Below are 21228 nucleotides of genomic sequence, written 5' to 3'. Positions count from 1 at the left end.
ACCTGTTGGAGAGCAGCGTAGGGGAAAGGGACCTGGGGGTCCTAGTGGATAGCAGGATGCCCATGAGCCAGCAGTGTGCCCTTGTGGCCAAGAAGGCCAATGGCATCCTGGGGTGTATTAGAAGGGGTGTGGTTAGCAGGTCGAGAGAGGTTCTCCTCCCCCTCTACTCTGCCCTGGTGAGGCCGCATCTGGAGTATTGTGTCCAGTTCTGGGCCCCTCAGTTCAAGAAGGACAGGGAACTGCTAGAGAGAGTCCAGCGCAGAGCCACGAAGATGATTAAGGGAGTGGAACATCTCCCTTATGAGGAGAGGCTGAGGGAGCTGGGTCTCTTTAGCTTGGAGAAGAGGAGACTGAGGGGTGACCTCATTAATGTTTATAAATATGTAAAGGGCAAGTGTCAAGAGGATGGAGCCAGGCTCTTCTCAGTGACATCCCTTGACAGGACAAGGGGCAATGGGTGCAAGCTGGAACACAGGAGGTTCCACATAAATATGAGGAAAAACTTCTTTACGGTGAGGGTGACTGAACACTGGAACAGGCTGCCCAGAGAGGTTGTGGAGTCTCCTTCTCTGGAGACATTCAAAACCCGCCTGGACGCGTTCCTGTGTGATATGGTCTAGGCAATCCTGCCCCGGCAGGGGGATTGGACTAGATGATCTTTCGAGGTCCCTTCCAATCCCTAACATTCTGTGATTCTGTGATTCTGTGATTCTGTGTAATTATTTTTGCTATAATCTGATTTAAGAAAATGGTTGACAAGCTAGAGTGATATCTTTTAAATGAACAAGGTGGTTAACGAATGCCTTCTTATGGGTCCAAATGCAGTTCCTCCCAGAGCATAACCCCTATTTAATATTTTTCTCAAGATTCACTAGAGAGAAAAATGTGTTTAGTCTGTGGCAGACTCCTGCAACACAAAAACACTACCTATTCTTCACAGCCTGATTCCCAAGTCCACTGAAGTCAATGGGAGTCTTTGCACCGACATGAGTAGGTTCAGATTAGGCTCCAACACATAGCTAAATATTTCACAATATCATAACAAAAATTGCAGTAGGACACAGGGTAGAGCAGGGATCTGATGCAAATCTTCAGTAAAGTCATTGGAGTGATATATCATGTTAAAGTAAATGTGTGCTCTGTGCATTTGCTAGTTAAGTCACTGGGAGTTTTGCCTCAGAATTAAATAAAGGATATGGGGCATCCTCAGTCTACTTCAGCAGTGCAGGCAGAAAGGTAAAATCTTCCATAACAAAAATAAATTACTTGTCTGTTCCAGAGAATAGAGGAAAGCAAATGTGGTCTCTATCATCTTCAAGAGGGGAAATGAATATGCAAAACCACCATCAGCTACCACTGAGAAAACAGCTTATGTCCCCATGTGAAACCATTCAAAACAAGAAATGGAACTACACAAGGAAAACAAAATCTTGTCTTTCTCAGTACACACATCTTCCTCTGAAGAAAGTAAGTTCCAATGACTGGGGGCAAACAAATACAATTCTCCACAAAATTATCTCTATAAAAGACATTTAAGGCAAATATTTTGATCCCACCTGTCAGGTTAGCAAAGAATCTTTAGTTAAAGCCCTTCTTCTCAATTGGTATTTATTCTACCATACACACAAAGTGCACAGTCCCGACACCTAGGCCAGGACCTACAGCACCCACGTGAACTGAGATCCCAGAACCCGCCTGGCCCAGTTTTGAAGAGCTGAAGAAATCAGTTTCTTTCAGTCCAAAATGAATCAAAGATATTGCTATGAGCAAAATCTGAATACATATTTTGCTTGCCAGGGAACTCAAGCTTGTATGCATGAATAGAAGATTTTCCGTAGACATTGCGCAATAACAAACACTGACTGCAAATACAGTACTCAAATTCAGAGCTTGGTTTACCTTATGCCTTTTATGTATCAAAATGCAAAAACATTTTAAAAGGTGAAGAAACTTGAAAAATTAAACACTCTCTTAAAATTAGAAAAAAAACAGTCAGAGTTACTTGCAATGCCTTCATCCTTCTCATTCCTGGGTTGTGTCCATTCTCAACAGAGGGAATGGCACATTTGAGGTGCAGTCTGTATGGATGACCTTTAAGATAATAAGCACCCACAATCTAGAGGAAATCTCCAGTAAATTATCAGCTAAATTCCTCAAAATTCTCTACATAAATGTATGAAATGAAATTTTTTTCAGAGCCTAGTTTCAATGAATACTAATTGTGGGGATGAAGAAAGTGCTCCTTGACACAAAGGTAGTAATATTTTTGCGTGTTGTCTCCCAAGTATGGTGATACTATACCTTCCCAGCTGAATCTTAGGAGCACTTAAAAAAACCCTCTTCCCCTAACACTGCTGCTGAGATTGTGTTAGCTGCAGCTTTCAGTCACCAGCACTCTGAGACAGAGGCTGTGAAACATTTTTGCCTGAACTTTTAAATATTAGCAAATTCACATGCAATTGAAAACTAAATCTTATAATAGAAACTACTAGGCAATCTTAACTATGGACAATGATATCAGGTCTGCCTATAATAAAAATGAAACAGAAAAATATGATTGAGAATGAAGAGCAAAGGAAATGGAAACACTAACTGCACACTGGCACACAGTAAAAAACTATGGAATTACTACAGCATTCATCTCAATGGAAGGAGAGAGAGAATTTGTCCCCATCAGAGCAGAACTGCACATCTTACAGCAACAACATGGCCTGCTGGCAGCTGCCAATTTTAGTGCTGTCATGAGACAGTGTTCCTCTCACCTCAAGTACCCTGTACTTTGGGAAATTTAATCATATTAGTAAAATGAAGTATAGTTGCCTATGATTCTTATAGGCAGGAAATAAACAGAGTACCTGATAGTCTACTAGATGTGTGACAGATGATTGCTCAACTGATTTCATCTCCTCATTCATTCCTATTACAAACTGCAGGCCTTGTAACTGCAGCATCTCCTGCCAAGCACCACATCAGTAAAATGAAGAAAACACTTGTTCACTCTCGTGGCTGGAGGGAAGACATTAAGGCAGTCAGATGCTGTTGTTATGGTGGTGTGAATACATGCATTTAGACAGGACTTGAAAGGGTAGGATATATGGAAGGGATGGGAGACAGGAAGCTTGGGAAATGAAATATTTTAAATGCTAACGACGAAGCAGCAGATTCTTCCCTTTTTTTTGTGTCTTATGTTACAAAACTAACAGCCCTTTTATCTTAGAGTCAGTCCCAAAATAGAATCCTAGATCTCAATGCTGTTGAATTTGGGAAAAATGAAAATATAGCTCTGAATTTATTGAAACCCTTTCTCTGACTTCTACTGGAGGTCTCTTTCTGCCACAGTCATTGCTCTCAGCAGTAGGTCTCTGCAGCTTATACGCTTCCTTTCACTATACAGGCCCATCTCATGCTTGTGATACCCACCAATGGGAAATAAAGTTAATGTGTGACACTCATTTTTCATTTATTAATGCTTAAAAGAACACACTGGAGCTAAGAGACATCAGAAATTTGTGAATTATTTCACACTGCCCACAGTCTACATACACATTTAAGTTTCAACATATTGTGAAGTGCCAAAATCAGAATTTTTTTGGCACTTCTTGTCTCTCTGTGCCTCCTACTGTAGGACACGCACATTTCAGTTTATATGGGAACTTTTTTCCCACGAAACTACAGCTAATTTTAATTTTTTAGCCACTCTATAACCAAACAAATTTGATTAAAAGCTAAATAATATTTTTTCTTACTTCCAAAAATTCTATTCCATTTTTTTCTTCTCTTAGATATTTTCAGCAATCAAATCCATTTCATACTCTGAATACATTAAAATCTGAAGTTCTTTTTCTACCCTGGCCACCTAATGATCTAATAAGCAAGCTTTTTCCTTTGGAAGAACTTTCCTTCCAACCACCATATTTATAACTGTATATGGTCTGCTAAACCAGAAGAAATCTAAAGGATTTGATAGACTTCTTAAATGCAAACAATACTTCTGAGAGAGTAATGGGCATTATCTACTAATGGTCCTTCAGATATTTTATCTACAGCAGCAGAGACTTATTCTAAGTGACAGTACATATTGCCCTGGCTGCCTAGGGCATCCGCTTTACTAATGGTTTGTTTTCTGACCCATTTCTATTAACCACAGAGACCAGCTGAGGTTTTATGCACTTTTTCCTCACTGTTCATTTTGGAACCTCAAACCTATGACTCAATAGGAATGTTTATTTTGTCATCTTCTGTGGTGAAAAATAAAAGATAGTTTTAGTTACAGGGCAACATTTGAAATAATAGCTAGTCCTTCATTCTATAATGCTCTATTAGAGTTTCTATTAAAGCTCCATATCAAAGAATTTATTATTTGGAAGCAAGAATTTATGATAGATCAAACATTTCAACCATGCCAATGCCTCAGTCAATTAATCAATCAAATTAATAAATAAAATTTCTTCTCTCTGTTTCAAAACTGACAGTAGAAAGGGAGTAGAGGAGAAAGCAGCATTTGGAGACTGGATTTATGTATGTTTCTAACCAAATTTTTCAGCTGGTACCAATAGTTTTGGGTTTGCAAGAAAAAAGCCAAATACAAAAATTAAGAATTTCTTAATGCTGCTTAGTAAGTTTCCAAGGATTGTAGTCCAAAACTGTTCTGCTCTGTGGAGTCCTCTGCAAAGAGCTGTTAAAGGTGTGTTCTATGGTTCCTAACAGCATATTATCAGCAAATGTTTCTAAACAGCATATTATCAGCAAATGTTTCTATACTGTCATATATTTTAAACTGAACTTACCTAATTAAAGTTTTAGTCAGAAATGGAAAGCTGGAATTAATATAGACACCAAGATAACTTGAATGTTTATACACTGCTATCTCTCATAAGTTGTGACATTTGGTATATCAAAAATAAGATAATGAAAGTGAGATTTGATAGGTAGATGATAGCATGGGAATAGAAGTCAACTAAGAATAGTCATATTATGGAAGAGGGTTATACATGGCTTTTGAGAAGAGGAGAGCGAGGGAAGTCTTGGCTATGGAAGCATCACTTAAAGAGATGTTACTGCAGAAACAAGAATATTGCAAGACAAGATCTGACTGGGAGGAGAACATAAAACAGAACAATCAAGCAAATGAACTACGGAAATAGCCAAGTAGGGTATTACTTCAGTAAGACATTTTCTGTTTATTCATCATAGAGAGTATTTGGGTTAGCAGCAGACAGGGCTGTTATACAGAAAGAGATCATAATGAATATGATTCATCCTTTAATGAATGCTTAATCCTTAGCCTTTAATACACCATACCACCATCTACACGCTAGACAGATGTTATTTATAATGCGAAGCAGGGACACTGAATATCTGCTTACAGGAAAGCAGTTCATTAAGCTATCAAAGCAGCAGTCAATGTACCACAGAATCATAGCTGTTCTGCTTCTTCATGAGAAACTATTTCTTTATGCTGAAATTGCAGACTTAAAGATAATATTTAACCCATGGTTCCAGGTGACACTTAGGCATGAAAGTTGAACTTTCTAATTGTTACTATTACCCCATCTCTAATCTTTCAGTGTGTGGAAAAGTTTTTGACAAGCTAATTCTGGAGTTTTCTTTGCTAATTAGGCACTAAATATGCATATATTAAAGAACTAATTTAACTGCCCAATGTCTTCCTTTTGGTAATGAAAAAAGGTGATATTACATTTATCTAGAGCCTTTAGCACGACCAAAAATAAGATCTGATTTACTTGACTATAAGTTGGGTGGTTGAGTATTTCAGTTTCTTGCTTTCAAAGAACCCAGCAGGGAAGCTGCGTGTTTACATCACAGAATTTTTCAAGATCCGCTTATCTATGGTTTTCCCCTTCATTCTTTGTATGTGAGATTTAGAATGAATATCAAAAGAAGGATGCTAACTCAAGTTTCTACTTTGTCAGCATCATGGCAGCAGTCACTTAAAACAGTAGAGGAGTTTGAATCTGGAGATCAGCACTGTCCGTGTTGATCTCTAGGAAAGATTGCATGCTTGGCATGGCTGATGTTAACAGCTGAAGTCCACGTCTATGTGTGGATCTTGTGGAATTCCAGGAACAGTGGTAATTTCATTTTTGCAATTCTATAACAATTTACTCTAATATGAAATTTACACATTTTCTAAAGATATTATGTCGGAATTGTCCCTCTATAATGGGATTCAGCAATCCATACATAATGCTACTTTCTGAGACTAATTGATAGATACTATACATCCTCTCACAATTGGGAATCCCATACTTTCAGTAAATATTCTGAATAAGAATGTTTTCCAAAGCAACAAACACTATTTCACTTTAATCCAAAACAGATCTATATTGAAAGACCTCTGTGAACCTACTGTGATTGAAAACAGACAGTTTCCTTACTTACCAAACTCTCAAATATAAAACTCTTGGAATATCCACCCATGACAAAACAGTAACAGTCTTACATTCATTTTCATGCACAGTATCAATTAATAACAGTGTATGCTAGAATCTAGTATGAACCAGATACATAAACTTAAGAAACTTAATGCACATCACCTGAAATGCTGTCTGTATTTGAAAATTTAGAGCTACTCCACATTTGCAGTTTTTATTGATCTAGTAGATTCTGAGTCAGATGATATAAAGAATTTTCCATTTACATTCACAACCCTTGGCCGAGAAAAATGGATTCAGGATGTACTCATTTCATATTCAGCATCTAACTGATGAGTTTCTATGTGATCATTCTTTCGCTCTAGCTAATAATTTTGCACTATTACTCTTAAAAATCATGCAGGAAGGATTCAATCCACAAAAATGATTTAGGCATCATAACTAAATATTGTTGGTAACTTGACAACTAGGCATTAAAAATGGACTCATCATCCAGAAAACATCAAAGAGAACCTAGAAAGAGCGTGATAAACCTCCCAAAGACACTTAAGTGAGATGATAGCAAATATGGAAAAGTGAGTATGGTCCTTCTCAAGGAATTAAACCATTAAGTCCAGATTAGTAAGTGATGACTCAACTCACCATCTGCAGTAATGAATACATCAGTGACATATAGGTTGCAGCTAGGATCTGTTTTTTTTTCTTCTCACTAATATAGAGGAGGGAAGGGAACAAAAGGAAAACAAAACCTACTGTCCCTGGTTTTATACTCTGAAATGTAATGGGTAGACCATTTCCTGGGAGATCTAGAATAAAATCCCTTTCACACCACATGTTGAGGAGGTACTTGAATTCAGGACTTGCAGCTTCAAAATGAGCATCTTCAACAGCTAAATATTATAAAGGACAGGTAAATTGTTACTAATAAAAGTCCTTGTCCAGCTCAGGCAAAGCAGGGTTTTGAACATGGGTGTCCTGGAGTCCAGCATGTTACAGCTGATGATACTACATCTTCCAAAGGATACAGGAAGGAAGGGAGCCAATCCTCCAGGAATTTTGCATTCTATGAGCTTTAATTAATCAAGCCCCAGGGGCAGACCAGGCAAGAGAATGCATACTCTCTCAGAACACCTGGGAGCAAGGGATAAGCCAGCTAGTGCCGTCAGGACTCAGAGGATTATGGCCACCAGCAGAAACTTAGGCACTGCGGTGAGCTGGAGCTTCAGGGTGGAAGTGGTACTGACACAATGACTTTAAGCAAAACTGAGATGTCCAGATCTCTTTGGATTTAGCCTCTAAAAATAGCAAGACTAGTGGTATTTTTAAGATTCAGAGATACACGTAAAGATCCACAACTGAGTCGAAAACTTCCTTCTATTTAAAGCAGTCTCAATTTCTAGAAATCAATATATAGAAATGAAAAAAATCGATACCTTCAAAAGAGCTTTTGAGATCTAAGTGTTTGAACACCAATATACTGCACCTTTTAAAACACAGCCTACACAGTTCTGAGGGAGGCGAGACCCTACGTAGTATGAGAGTAATAGGCTATCTTGAACTCCTCCAGACGTCTGGGAAATTTAAGAGAGATACTCTTTACTCACTTGTAGAAAGGAAGCAAACTACCTATGAAAGTAAAGTTGGAAGTTTTAGAATTACCTTTGAGCTTTCTCAAGCTTTTATTAAACTATTTTTTTGTCAGGGTTTGTGTATCAGGTGTCTGTGTCCACGTGTCGACCGTGGGGGCTGCAGGAGTCTCTGTGAGGAGAGGTGGGGGCTGCCCCGCACCAGGCCTGGCTGGTTCCAGCCGGTCTCAGCTGGTTCCAGGTGGCTCCGCAACGCACCCACTGCAGCACATAGCCGAGCTCACTAGCGAAGCTGGTGGCACCTCTGTGAAATGTATTTAAGCAAGGCCAAATCGCTGCACAGGAGAGTGAGGAAAACAGTGTGAGAAACAGCCCTGTGAGCACCCAGGTCAGAGGAGGAGGAGTTCCAGGCGCCACAGAAGAGACTCCCTGCAGCCCATGGAGAGACCATGGTGGAGCAAGTATTTCTCTGCTGCCCTGGTCACACCAGCATGGCCCATGGGCTTTTCCATCTTATTTTCTCCCCCTTCCTGTTGAGGAGGGGGAGTGAGAGCATGGCTGGGTGGGCATCTGGCAGCCAGCCAAGATCAACCCACCACGATCTGATTTTTGCAGTTACATCAGCTGTACTTCTCCATGGAATTATTATGATTTTTTCTAACTATATAATCACATAAAGGTGAAACTTCTAACTGCATGTGCTGCTTTTGGCCTCTATATCCAGACTAATAACATTTACTTTTATTTATTCAAAATATCTTACATCTCTATATGTATTTCTGTCATTGCATAATTTGTATAAGCTGACTATCATAGCATTCTTTAATGATATTGGCAAGTCTCTGTCTCAATAGTTGACTGCAGTTGGTTTTGGTTTGGGGTTTTTGGGGGGTTTTTTGTTGGTAGAATAAGCCCAATTAAAATGGCAGTCTTCCGATGGCCTCTTTACCAAGAAAAGAAAAACGACTTTTGATATATCTGTTTATTATTGTTTTTCTACATATGCTAAGAAGATATACTATTGGACTTGCCTAGTCTACAGTGACCTGGGTTTCAATTCAGTATACTCTTTCCCTCACACAAGGCCTGAGCTCACCCTTGTTAAGAGCGAATCTTGCCTCGAAGAGAACTTGATAAGGGAATGTATCTCTAAACATCCCGAAGGAAGAATTTGCCACAAGGCAGTGGTGAAGTCTGGCATGAAGACACAATCAGAAGATAATAAACAAAAACATTCACTTATAAGTTAATTCAGTTTCTTCTCAGAGAATTTGTAAAGAGCTATGAATAAAATAGAAAGTGAAAAATATGATCATGTTTTGTTATGTAGCTGACTGACAAATATTCCACATTCCAGAGTTTACCCCTGATTCAAAAGCACTAAGGGTGAGCAAAGCCTACTGCAGGTTCAAGAAAACACAATGGTTCCATGAGATCTTTGAGCTCCATCAGACTGATAGCCCATGTACACTGCACTTTTCACCCCAATTCTCCTCTTTTATACTCCTGTACCTTCGTATAGTGCCTATGTTTTAGGTTCTCAAACAGATTTACTCACTTGTACATCAGAAAAAAGATTTTTAATAATTTTTGGTAGAAAAATGAGAAAAAAGAGTTTCTGGGGGCAAGTTCCTAGTGAGGCAATACCTCATCCCCAAGAGCCACACTCAGAGCTTGTTTCTCTCCAGGTTACAAGTTTTAACTGTCACAAAGCATAGGATTAACAGTTACAAAAACTTGAGAATGGTACTAAACACAGTGCCAGGAAGAGAGCCTTTCTACATCGCATACAGTGGTGCCCTAAGCTAGCTAAATGCCAGACTGATATGCAACTAATGACTATTTCTTTAGCATAGCTATGTTTCTTTTCTTATGGGTGACGTATCCCATCTGGAAGCTGTCCCATAAGGATGAGAAATCTTATCGTCCTTTCTTTCAATGCTGAACTAACAATCTTAATATATCAATATACTAAAACATCTTTACCTGATATTTTATGTTACCTGATGGCTTTGAACACCTATTTTAACTAAGAAGCAGCTGACACATTGAACATTTCAGTTCAAGTCAGTTTCCCGTGGATGAAATACCAAACAGTAGTAATGGAAGGCTACAAATGACAACAACAGTAAATCCTCAGCTTTAGCACTGACAAGATACAAGCAATCATCTACAAAATGTAGCATGAGGAAAAAAGGCTTAATGATTCCAGACCACAGTGGGCCTGCCATCAAAATAAGGGAAATTACGCAGAAGGCAGAGACCTATGAACCAACGAGTAACAGAAATAAGAATTAAATCTTGTCTCACTGAACTCAGTGGCGAAACTCTCGAGGGTAGCTCATCAGATCTTACACTAAGCAAACTGAAAAAGTAGAAAAAGTGAAAGAATGAAACTTGCACCAGGACAGGAGAACCAAAGAGAAGACAAAATTGCCAGTATTTCTTTATTATGTACTATTTTCTAACACTAGCTTATTACAGAAAATAAAAACATCAAAAAGTCAGTGGATGAGGTGCTTTATAAGGAACCCATCTGTTTTACTCAAACGATTACTTTTTCTGTGAATATAAAAAGTAAGCTTCACAACTTTCTGGCAGAAGTTGTCGTTTCAAGAAAAAGACAAATTACTATTTGAGTTAAAGCATTATTATTTCACAGTGTAGTTCCACTCCTCCTTTCCCAGTCATCAATAGAGAACTGAAAAACTTATTGATTCATTCTGCATGTATCCAGTAGGAAAATCTCATCTCTCCTTACCAAACAAGGAAACATTTTCATCTTCAAAACCCCAGAGAACCTAAATATTTTTTCATAAGATTGAGAAGTAGAGAGAGATTCTGTCTGGACTGATCCTTTCTCCTATTTTTGCACCTGCATTATCCTCCTGGTTTATCCTGCTGCTAGCTGCTTCTGCACAGAAAACACTATTATATATGCACACCACTGACTGAAGTCTCTTGCTTTTTCAAGCCATACTCACCCACTTCAAAGCTGATGCTACACCATCAGCACTATTTTAGTACAGGTTTCAAAAAACATTTCATTATTTAGGTTTCTGCAACAAGAACACCCTGCATACTGTGGCAAGAGAGGTGTAGGACAGAAGGAAGAAAGAATAGCTGACTAGTGTAGAGGGAGCAGTGACAAAGGTTCCTACCTTTGTTTGCAGAGAAGTCTACAGCTGAATGAATAACAGCAGTGCTCAGAGTCCTCTTGTAGCACCAGATTCCTTTTAACATGAGCGAGGAATGATTGGCATCTGTAAACTCTGTTTACCTGGATACCAGATCAAATTGATGGAATACTTCATCTGTTAGAATTGTTGAGGATTACAGCAAAACTGTCCCTTTAACATGCATTTGCAAGTCTATTTCAGAACACAGAAAGGAGTCTTCTGTAAGTAGTGTATTATTTGGAAATAATGAGAAGGTAGCTGGTGGTTGCAGAGGTCAAAGATATTAGTGAAAGTACCTAAAATTTTAGCAAAATGCTAGGGGTTGCAGCAAGGAGAAACTGTAAAAAAAAAAGGAATAACATACTGCAAAAAAAAAAAAAGGCCTGTGGGGCACAAATGGAAGATCTGACATTTTCTGACGGTTTAGCTAAATCCATTGTAATGAGAAAAGAAAGATTCTGTATGAAATCAATTCTGTTTGCAATACTTATCCTTGGATGTTGTGAAGAGCCATTTCACATCTCAGAGATGACATCCTTTTCTTTAGGGCCTAATCCAAAAACCATTTAAGTTAGTGGGCTAAAATGACTCAGCTCAGCTAGGAATGATAGCATCTGCCATAAGATTTGTGTCACATCTTTACAGTTTCAAAAGCATCGCAGACATATCTCCAGGAACTGGAGAGGGAGGAGGGACATGTCCAAATGCCCCCAAATCTTTGTTTAACTTTTACACTGTTTGAAACCTTTCCCATAGTTTGTTTTTTTTTATAGTGGTAAAAAATGATCCATCCAATCACAGGACACAATGAAAAACAAAGCACAAATACTGTTCTTGCAATGTGCGGTCTGCATTAGTATAGTTACATTATCATTCTTTTTAAGTTAATTAAAACATTTCATCTAAAATGTGTAAATAAAATAGAAGGTACAATGGAAACACATATAAACATGTCACATTAAAGGGTTTCCTTGAAAATGAATAGACTGGAGAAAAAGGAATCCTGATGCATATGGAAAGAGATAAAAAGAGCAGAAAGTAAAAACTAAAATACTCAAAGTAAGACTCTTACACAAACAAATATACATGATGGAAGAGAATGTGAAGTCTTACATTTAAAGTTTTTGACACCATTTAATTTTGTATATTTAAACAATGAGGAAACAGGCGACTTCCTCCACAGAACAATCTGGATGGCAATTTGCTCCACTGACAAGTAGGAAGAAGTAAGGATATAAATACTGCCATAGTGACAGTTTTACACACAGTTTTGTTACCAGGCTGAAGTCAAATCAGAGGTGCATTTGTGAAAGAACTTATCAAAAAGATGCCTGGAAGATTAACAAGGAATTAACATATTATTAGTACCAAATGTAGGAAGAGAAATTGTTTCTGGTTTTGAGACTTAAATAAATAAAATGCCAAAAAAAAGTCCCAAACCCAACACCAAAACACAGTGCCGAAGTTGGTGCTGATTAAACTGTGGAATCCTTTGCCAAGCAGTACTTCAGATGTCCCATAGTTTAAGATAACAGAGACTTGAAAAAAATCTGAGGGAACTGCTGTAGGAAATGGGCTGGAGGATGGCCAAAATTACTAACAAATCTTTACTGTTACTAATCCAACTAAGGAAGGAAAAGAGAGATAAAAGAGAATAAACAGTGCTCTCCCTTCCTTCTCTCACTTGAATGGCCAGCAGTATCCTCCAGCGATGCTGTGATCACCACATCTTTCCTCCTCCCACCCTGTTACCGTACTATGTGAGTGCTCTAGTAACCTGCATGGACAACAGCAAACTTCTCATTTACTTCAGCTGAGTGGGATTCAGTCCTAAGGGAAAAAGCTGAAGAACAAATCTTATCCCCTATACCTTACTGCACGAGCATGTCTTCGTTCACGTCAAATATAGCAGAACTCTCTCCAGAATTGTTTTGCTTTTAAAAAGCTGATGGTGTGGGAGGGCGAGGAGAGGGAGAGGAGAGGAATCCATGGTGTGGGTTGTTTTTTTACATACTCTTGTGTTCCTTGATTAGTTGTTAAAATTCGTCATACGCTCCATAACGAGAGAAAGGGCGGGAGTACAACTTTCTTTTTAGATAACTACTCTATGAAGAGGGTCTGCCTACTACTTCATATGATAGCTTGGTGATTAGAGATCTTGCCCAGCAAATTGGAAATCCAGGTTAAATTCCTTCTTCTGCTTTAGCATATTCAGGATCACATCTTCTGTTTCCCATGTGACATACATTATACCATAGGCTGCTTGATGACAAGACATCAGCAACAGCTTTTGTTAAAGCTGCAACACTGTATTGGGAAAAAAACCTGAGATTATTTGGGCCACAGACACAGAATGGAGAGAACAAGACTTTAAATTCAAATAGGTTAAAACAAGTGGTTATATTCAAGTCCTAATTTCCAATCCTTATACTTAGGATTGCTTGTTTATTTTATTCAATAAACATTTAACCACTGACATAAGAAAAGAGAATTTAGGGAGATACCTGTCTTATTTCGTGCTGGTTTTAGCATTTTGTTTTCTGCCTTTACTAAGTCACTTGCCAGTTTTCCAGCATCTGTGGCATTCAGCTTTTGTTGTGCTGACTCTGAAGTGAAGCATTAGATAAAAAGAGGTGCAGAATGTTTAATATCTAAGGTTACTCTGTGACAGATGTGACAGACCCCCCTTAACCAAACCAGCAGCAGTTTGATACAGGCTCCAAAGCAGGTAAAGGCCTGAGCTGTAGCTGGGCCAAGAATCCTTCTAGGAAACCCACAAAGCAGCAGAGCGATGCAGTGAACACCGATAAGTTGTGGGTACAAGGAGTCTCGTGCACACCTTTCATATTGTATGCAATTTAACTACGAGCCAACCACTTTATCCCATAAATAGGACAGCCTAAGTGAGCCTTCTTTGAGCTCGCCCAGTGTCACGGTTTAAAGCTGGGCCGGCTATTAAACCTGTGACAGATGCCCTCTGTTACCCGCCCCCCTCCCCCCAAAGGGAAAGGGAAAGGGAAAAGGGAGAGAGACTTCCGGGTTGGAAAGTTAAAACAGTTTTAATAAACTATAATAATGAAAAAAAAAAGTATAATAACAATAATAGAAATAATCAAATATATACAAATATATATACAAAACCAAGACTGAGCTCCCCTGAAATCAGCCACGTCACCACCGGCACTGCAGGGCAGGCTCCGGGAAGGCCCAGCCTGGGCCTAGCGATGGTCGAGAGTTGGATTCAGGGATGCACGGATCGGGATTGGGGGCAGCAGGAAAACAGACGGAGTCCTCCTTGGACACCGGCCATAGCAGAAAGAGAGCGAGACCCTCGTGATCCCCCCGCTTTATACCGAGAATGACGTGTATGGGATGGAATACCCTCGTTGGTCAGTTTTGGGTCACCTGTCCTGTCCGCTCCCCCCTGCAGCTGCGACCCCCCTTCAGCTCTTCACTCGTAAGCAGTGAGGAATTCAGCAGTGACCTTGGTTTCTCTAAGAACAAGTACAGCAAGAGCCTTACTGCACAACATCCCTACCGGTGCCTCAGCAATAGCTATGAACTTCAAGCGTTATCAGTCCTGGAAGCAGACACTGTCTGCAAAACATGCAGTTAGTTTCAGAAAGTGCAGTTACTTAGAGGAGACTTAGCTGAAAGTAAAAATCACTGAAAGGAAAATTGGCCTGGTTTAGGCCAAACCAGGACACCCAGCTAGGCAGTGTGGCTGCATGGTGATGATCTCCCCTTGAGCTGGGACACCTCTCAAGGCTGCTCCTCAAAGCAACGAGATTTTTTTACCAACGAAAGATTGCTGGATGAGTCCAGTTTGAATTCTCCTTAGATGGCAACTGGACTGCATGCCAGGCCACTCTCCCCTTTAGCAGGAATGCCTCTCAGTGTTAAGAGATATTAGTTGTTTAGCGTAAATAAGTAAGTTTTCAATAGAATGAATCACTTAGGGTTATAATGTTGTGTGATTTAGTATGCTGTCTGCTTAGCTTTACTTACTCAGCACGAGTAGCCAGATTTGCTGAAGCCTTAGGCCGCAAGTTGTAAATTTCCACTTAGGTTTACTTGAACATGTACCTACTTAGTCAAAATAGGGCCTCCAGAGCCAGTGTAAATCAGAAGATATGGAGGCTTCAAGGCTACAAACCATCAATAGCAGCTGCAACTGGGCAAGATAATGGCCTGTCTGAAGACACTGAAGGAATCCAATGAGGAACAAGAAGACCCCAGACCCAAATATTAGTACTGGACCAAACCATTGCGTGAGGGACAGGTGAATAGTCTGTAAGGGTATAATTGCCCAGGGATTTCTTTGTTATTGTCGTTGTACCCCCACTTTGGCCCTTCTCCAGAGACACGAGCTGGCCATGCTGCTGTACCACTCTATTAAATTATTTATTTTATAAAATTCGATGCCTGAGGGTCTGCTTCGGGGTTCAAACCGAAGGGGGTTGAAACCCTAGGGGGTTTGAACTTCAGAGCAAACTAACACCGGACACCCAGACGGAAGGTAAGTGAAGTGCGAATAAGCATGATGCAACTTTGAAACCTTAGCTAAGTGATATAGAGAATCAGGTATGATTCTGACCCAATTTTCCCTCTGTACGTCTCCTCCATGTAGTAAGTAATAGAGTGACTTTGCCATCGAACTCTGCTAAGTCGCACTTGATCTAAACACTCCTCTGTGACAAACAGTCGACAGGATTTCAGGATGGTGTTCCGCAACAAAGTCCTGGAATGCATTTTCTTCGGAGGCAGCAAAGACACACACAATTCACATTTCAAGCAAGAAAAACTTCAAAAATTAGCTTTCCCTCCCATCTTTACCTCTGCACTCAAGGAAATACATACAGCTGATTGGAAATAAATATGCATACTCAATTTCCCTTTCTGTTTTCACTTCCACTACTATAAATCATTAATACACCTAGCAACGACAGTGAAATCACTGTGCTAAATAATAGTTTCAAGGGCAGAATCCATGTTTTGGACTGTTTCTTACATACCCTTCTTTATTACTTGTCTGGCTAACAAAATTCCTCAAGAAATCTCCTTAAGACTATACTAATTTCAGACATTTCAACTTTTTTTTTTTCCCTACTCCATGTTCAAAGACAAGATCAACTTTTTTTGGCTGAAACTGGCTTATATTTCATGTGTATTCATTGTTCTATAAGTATATGAAAGTTTCTTAATAACCACCAGTTTTAAATCAGCTAAAATGCTCAAACAGATACAGAGTCTACTCATGAAAATTTGATGTGAATTTTTTCATATTTCCTGCAATCTGTACATATTTTGTCTAATTATTTTTGGAAGTACATCTGCTTGGACACCTGCAGAATTACTGCAAGCTGTCATTTTCATTCTTGAAACATTATTTAAATTTTAAATTTGGCATCTGTCAAAAACAAACAAAAAATACTATTGGATATTGTAATGCAGCATCTAATACTTGCCGAATTTTACCGAATCACACAGATGATAGACAATGCCTTCAAACTGGATCTTTATGTCAGCACTATGGAGCAGAACAAAAATCACCGTGAATTAATATATTTCTAGTAAGCTATATTTTATTCTGATTAAGTCCCTGCAAAATTGATCGGACAAGATAACTTGTAAACACTGACAATATTTTTTTTCCCCTCAAAGTACTGTCAAAAACTTTCACATTGGTCCCAGTAATATGAGTCTCAGTAACAGGAACAGGCCCTGTTTGACAGGTTAGGACACAGAAAGCTGTCAACCTAAGAGCAGACTGAAGATGACTGTTAAGGGAATTTGGTACTTCGTGTATTTTGCCTAATAGGGCAGCCTGTGCTCAGCATTTCCTGAAGCTAAAGAAGACAGATGAAGTCTCTGGGCACTTCATTGCTGCCGCCTCTCAAAGATTTCCTGTCAAAATGGGCCTATAAGGGAAGAAAGGTTTTCAATAACATTTTTTTTTTTTACCTGGCAGGATTTCCAGTCTTGCTATGAAAGAGTTTGAAGGCGCTGTCTTTGTAAAAACACTGCTGCCACACTACCATATCTAGTTATGTTTAAAAATAAAAAAGCAATATGACTCACATTACCATAGTGTATACTATAAAACCAGTTTTGATTGACACTGTATCCATATTTTATATAGTGCTTTTTTCCTTCCGTCAAATGGAGCAAGTGACCTTGATGTTAGTGTGCTTTGCAACTTAAACAGGGAAGGCATATTTGTTGTCAGCTTCTTTAGGGACACAATTTTCAACAGAGTACGTAGGGAAAAGGAATACAACTCCCATTATTAATAATAGGAGTTACTCATGTAATTCCCTGTTCACCTCATTGAGACTTCACACTTTTATGTCAGCCTTCTTAGAAGGTTGTACCTATGTAATTTTAGCTGCACAGAACTAAAAGGCACAAAGAAAATGGCAATTCTTTTCAGTATCAATTCTAAATAAAAAACGTTGTACGTGAGTGAAAATCTACAACTCCCATGGAGTTTAATCTTGGGTGCTACACACAAGTGAATCAGCTGCATTAAAAATAACTACACATACATAGTGACTGCAACAGTAAAAATCAAGTGTTTTCCACCACCTCATCACTAAAAATAAGCAAACAAAAATCTTTTTCAAAACTATCTAGAAATCTGGAGACTGTTTTGCGAAAAAGGACATCCAAAATGGTCAAATCATATAGAACTTGCAGCTTAAGTATAAAGAATACCGCTGTCTGTTTAAGGCAAGTGATGTGGCAGGGTTGAGATAGGGGACTTGGCTTGTCCCCTGTTGATCAACCCTCACCTCTTTTAGGTTTAGATTTGCAGTGGTCTTTGTGCTAGTAAAGGCCTACTTAGCCTGCTCTCATGTGAACTTTTCTCCTAGAAGTGGAGCAGGAAATTCAGGTTCTGTAGGTTTGAGGTGTTACATTAACCTGATTTATTACAGAATATGTGGAGGATTTTACTTTGTGGTCTGACAACTACCTGCGTCTGAGAAAACTCAAGTGATGCACATTAACTATGTCTAAATGGACTGTGAAGGATAATTTAATTTGCTGTAGTGGTTTGCTTCAACAGGGGTCTTGAATAAGGAAAAAAAAGGGGATATAAGGCTTACTGTCTCCTATAGGTAAGGACAACTTATCTGACTGGAAAATGGGTAAAACTTTACTATATTTGAAAAAAAAAAAAAAAGAGTAAGAGAAAGCATTTTGCAAATGGGAATGATGGATACTTTTTCCAGGAAACAGGATCAGCAGATGTTACAGAGAAACAAGGATGGAGGGGAGAGGATGCAGCACTAAAACAAGGACTGAAATCAAGAAAATTCAGTGAAATTGGGAAAAATAGTATTTTAAAGTCAGTGGCTATCAGAAGGCTAAGGAAGACTTTCAGGGTAACAAGAGTGTATTTGCATGTTCAGACAGCTTGCCCAGCAGAGTTACATAGGTGAATGACTTTGGAAGACTAGGGAGGACTCAAGATATGCAGCAACAAATGCACGGACAAGTTGTTCAGCAAAGTGAGCGTGAAACTTCAGTAGAGGTAGATGCAGATTATACAGCACAGGCCTGGTAGACAGTGGGCCCGCAAAGTATAGCATTACATAGTAACAATTGGGAAAAACTGGGAATTGAGGAGAGCTGCATAACCCTGAGGCCAAAAAGGAAATGAACATGCCATCACTACATCAGGAGATGTGGTAAGTTAGATGGAGTAAGTCAGAGGTACATTTGAAGGTATTTCTCTTTTTATTTGTGCATAAGAGATCTATGAAAGCAGTTAATGAAGAGCCATACTGAAAACAGTGAAAAGAGCCTACATTAAAATATTACAGAAGGTGTTAAAATACCTAAAGTAAATAGGAAGTTCAGAATTAAAGGTGCTACATGTTCACAAACTCCCTCAACCTTTTCTCTCCTCTCCTCCAGGAAAAGAGCCATACAGGTTATATAGAAAAATATCCGAGGACACAGCAAAAAAAGCAGATGCTTTTCTGCAGCCTCAGTCAAACACTTAGTACTCATGCAGATGCCTTAGCATAGTTCACCAGTAGCTCAGTGGGCCTGTTATTGCAATGCTCTGTCTGGAAATCCAGGAAATCTGGGATTCATATTCCTCAAAGTAAGACTGGTTTGGAGATTACTGCATGGAATATTTCTAAATGCACTCTCCAAACACATATGTGAGGATATAATCTTTTTATATAAGTAATTACTATGAAATACTTCAATAGCCCATTAAATTTTGGTTGACAGTAGAGCCAGTCCTGAGCCAGGTAGATACCACACAGCTGCAAGAGAGCTGTTAAGCAATAAAGTGAATTGCAGTGGTGCAGTGGGAGCTGTTAGCTCTCCCTTTCTTCATTCCCCCACAAATCCACACTTTGACAGGTATCTGTAAGTATTTCTGGGGCAAAGAGCTCAGCTACAAGCTTTTTTCTTGCAGTGACTTTTCATCAGGTAAACCTCCTGTAATTCATCTGCACAGGATCCCAGTGTCATGGGGGAAAAAAAAAAAAAAAAAAAGGAAAAAATAAAAAGGTAGTTCACCAGACTGGAAAGACAGAGAAAAGAAATGTCTTTGGAGGTACGGTGCAGTCTGTAGCCGTCCTTCTGCTTTGAAACTTCAGATAAAGATGTAAAATCAGGCTTTTCCATAACAGACTGCCAGAATTTCACACAATGATACTCTTCAAAGTAAAGAATTGATACTCTGGACCTAGACAGGCTTCTCTCACTGTGATTTGGCATAGACATGGAGTTAAAACTCATTTAGGCCAGAAGAGATTAATTCCACTTGTGACATCTTCTTTGTCCAGCTTCGAGTGATGAAATGCTGAACAGTGTCTGATGAGCTACAGAAGCAGCTGTGAGAACAAGTGACAAGGCAGGATGGGTTTTTTTTCCTGCATAACATGATCTGAAGTAAAGCAGAATATTCAAGAAAAAAATTAGAAATCCCTTGTCCCTCTTCTCTCCAGTCCAACTTGTGACTAATGAAAATTAACGGACAGAAAATGTCTTTAAAGCCACAGTTAAGGCTTTGATACATGAGCTCTCTACTACATGCCCTACAAGAAGTTTTGAATTAACAAATACAACCAAACCCAAACTTCTGTTCATGGCCAAAGGTAACTTGACCTTTATGCCACAGTTAAAAAAAAAACCCAAACCCAAAAAATGTCATTTCACCTCACATCATATTTTTTATACAAAATGTTGTATGGAAATGCAGACTCTGCTGAGACTCACTTTTAAAAACATCATTAGATTGTTCACCAAAACCAGATGATGCACTATAATTCATTTCTAAAACTATCTTCTCCAGGAAAGACAGACACAAGCCTTTTGAGGATTCCCTGCCCCCCTTTATCATCAACAGAAACTTGTGAATCACAACAATAAATTCCACCATCCCAGAGAATGACATTACCCTGTACTCCTCTCACAATTTAATACTTTTCTCATTACCAGGATTCTTCTTCCAGCAGCTATTTCTAACTTCCTTTATTTTCAATGTAATATAGTCCCACATAGTCTCCCTTTTCCATATCATCATGCAATATGGAGGAGCTGACTAGAAACCAATCATATCATTAAGAATTTCCAAGCCAACACCTGCTGATATCTACAACACTTGCTAGTGCAGGGAATGGAGAAACAGGGAAAATACAAGACGAGCTGTCACAAGCAACCTATGTCTTGTATCATCTGAAGCTGTAAGTACATTATTCAAAAATTGACATTGCTGAAAATTTTCAGGTAGAGGGTCATAAAATTTGTACCCATTTAGGCACTCCATTATATTTTCAGACCACTCTTTAGGTTTAAGAGTTTACCCATCTACAAATTACAAGCAAAGCAGCAGCTTGATGGAACTTGATTTTTTCAATTATAAGAGTACAAGACACAGCCACAGTAAGAAAGACATCCAGGGCCACACATCAGAACAAGTAATGAACACTGGACAAGAGCTGATCTAACCACAGTGATGTAGAAGCATTTTTGTCAGATACTGCAACCCTCTGATGGGGCTACTTTATAGGAGCAAAATACAGGATGGCACCTGCTAAA

The sequence above is a fragment of the Nyctibius grandis genome, chromosome 8, assembly GCF_013368605.1.
Source record: "Nyctibius grandis isolate bNycGra1 chromosome 8, bNycGra1.pri, whole genome shotgun sequence".
NCBI lineage: Eukaryota > Metazoa > Chordata > Aves > Nyctibiiformes > Nyctibiidae > Nyctibius > Nyctibius grandis.
The sequence above is the reverse complement of the archived record's forward strand: the minus strand, read 5'-3'. Positions refer to the sequence as shown.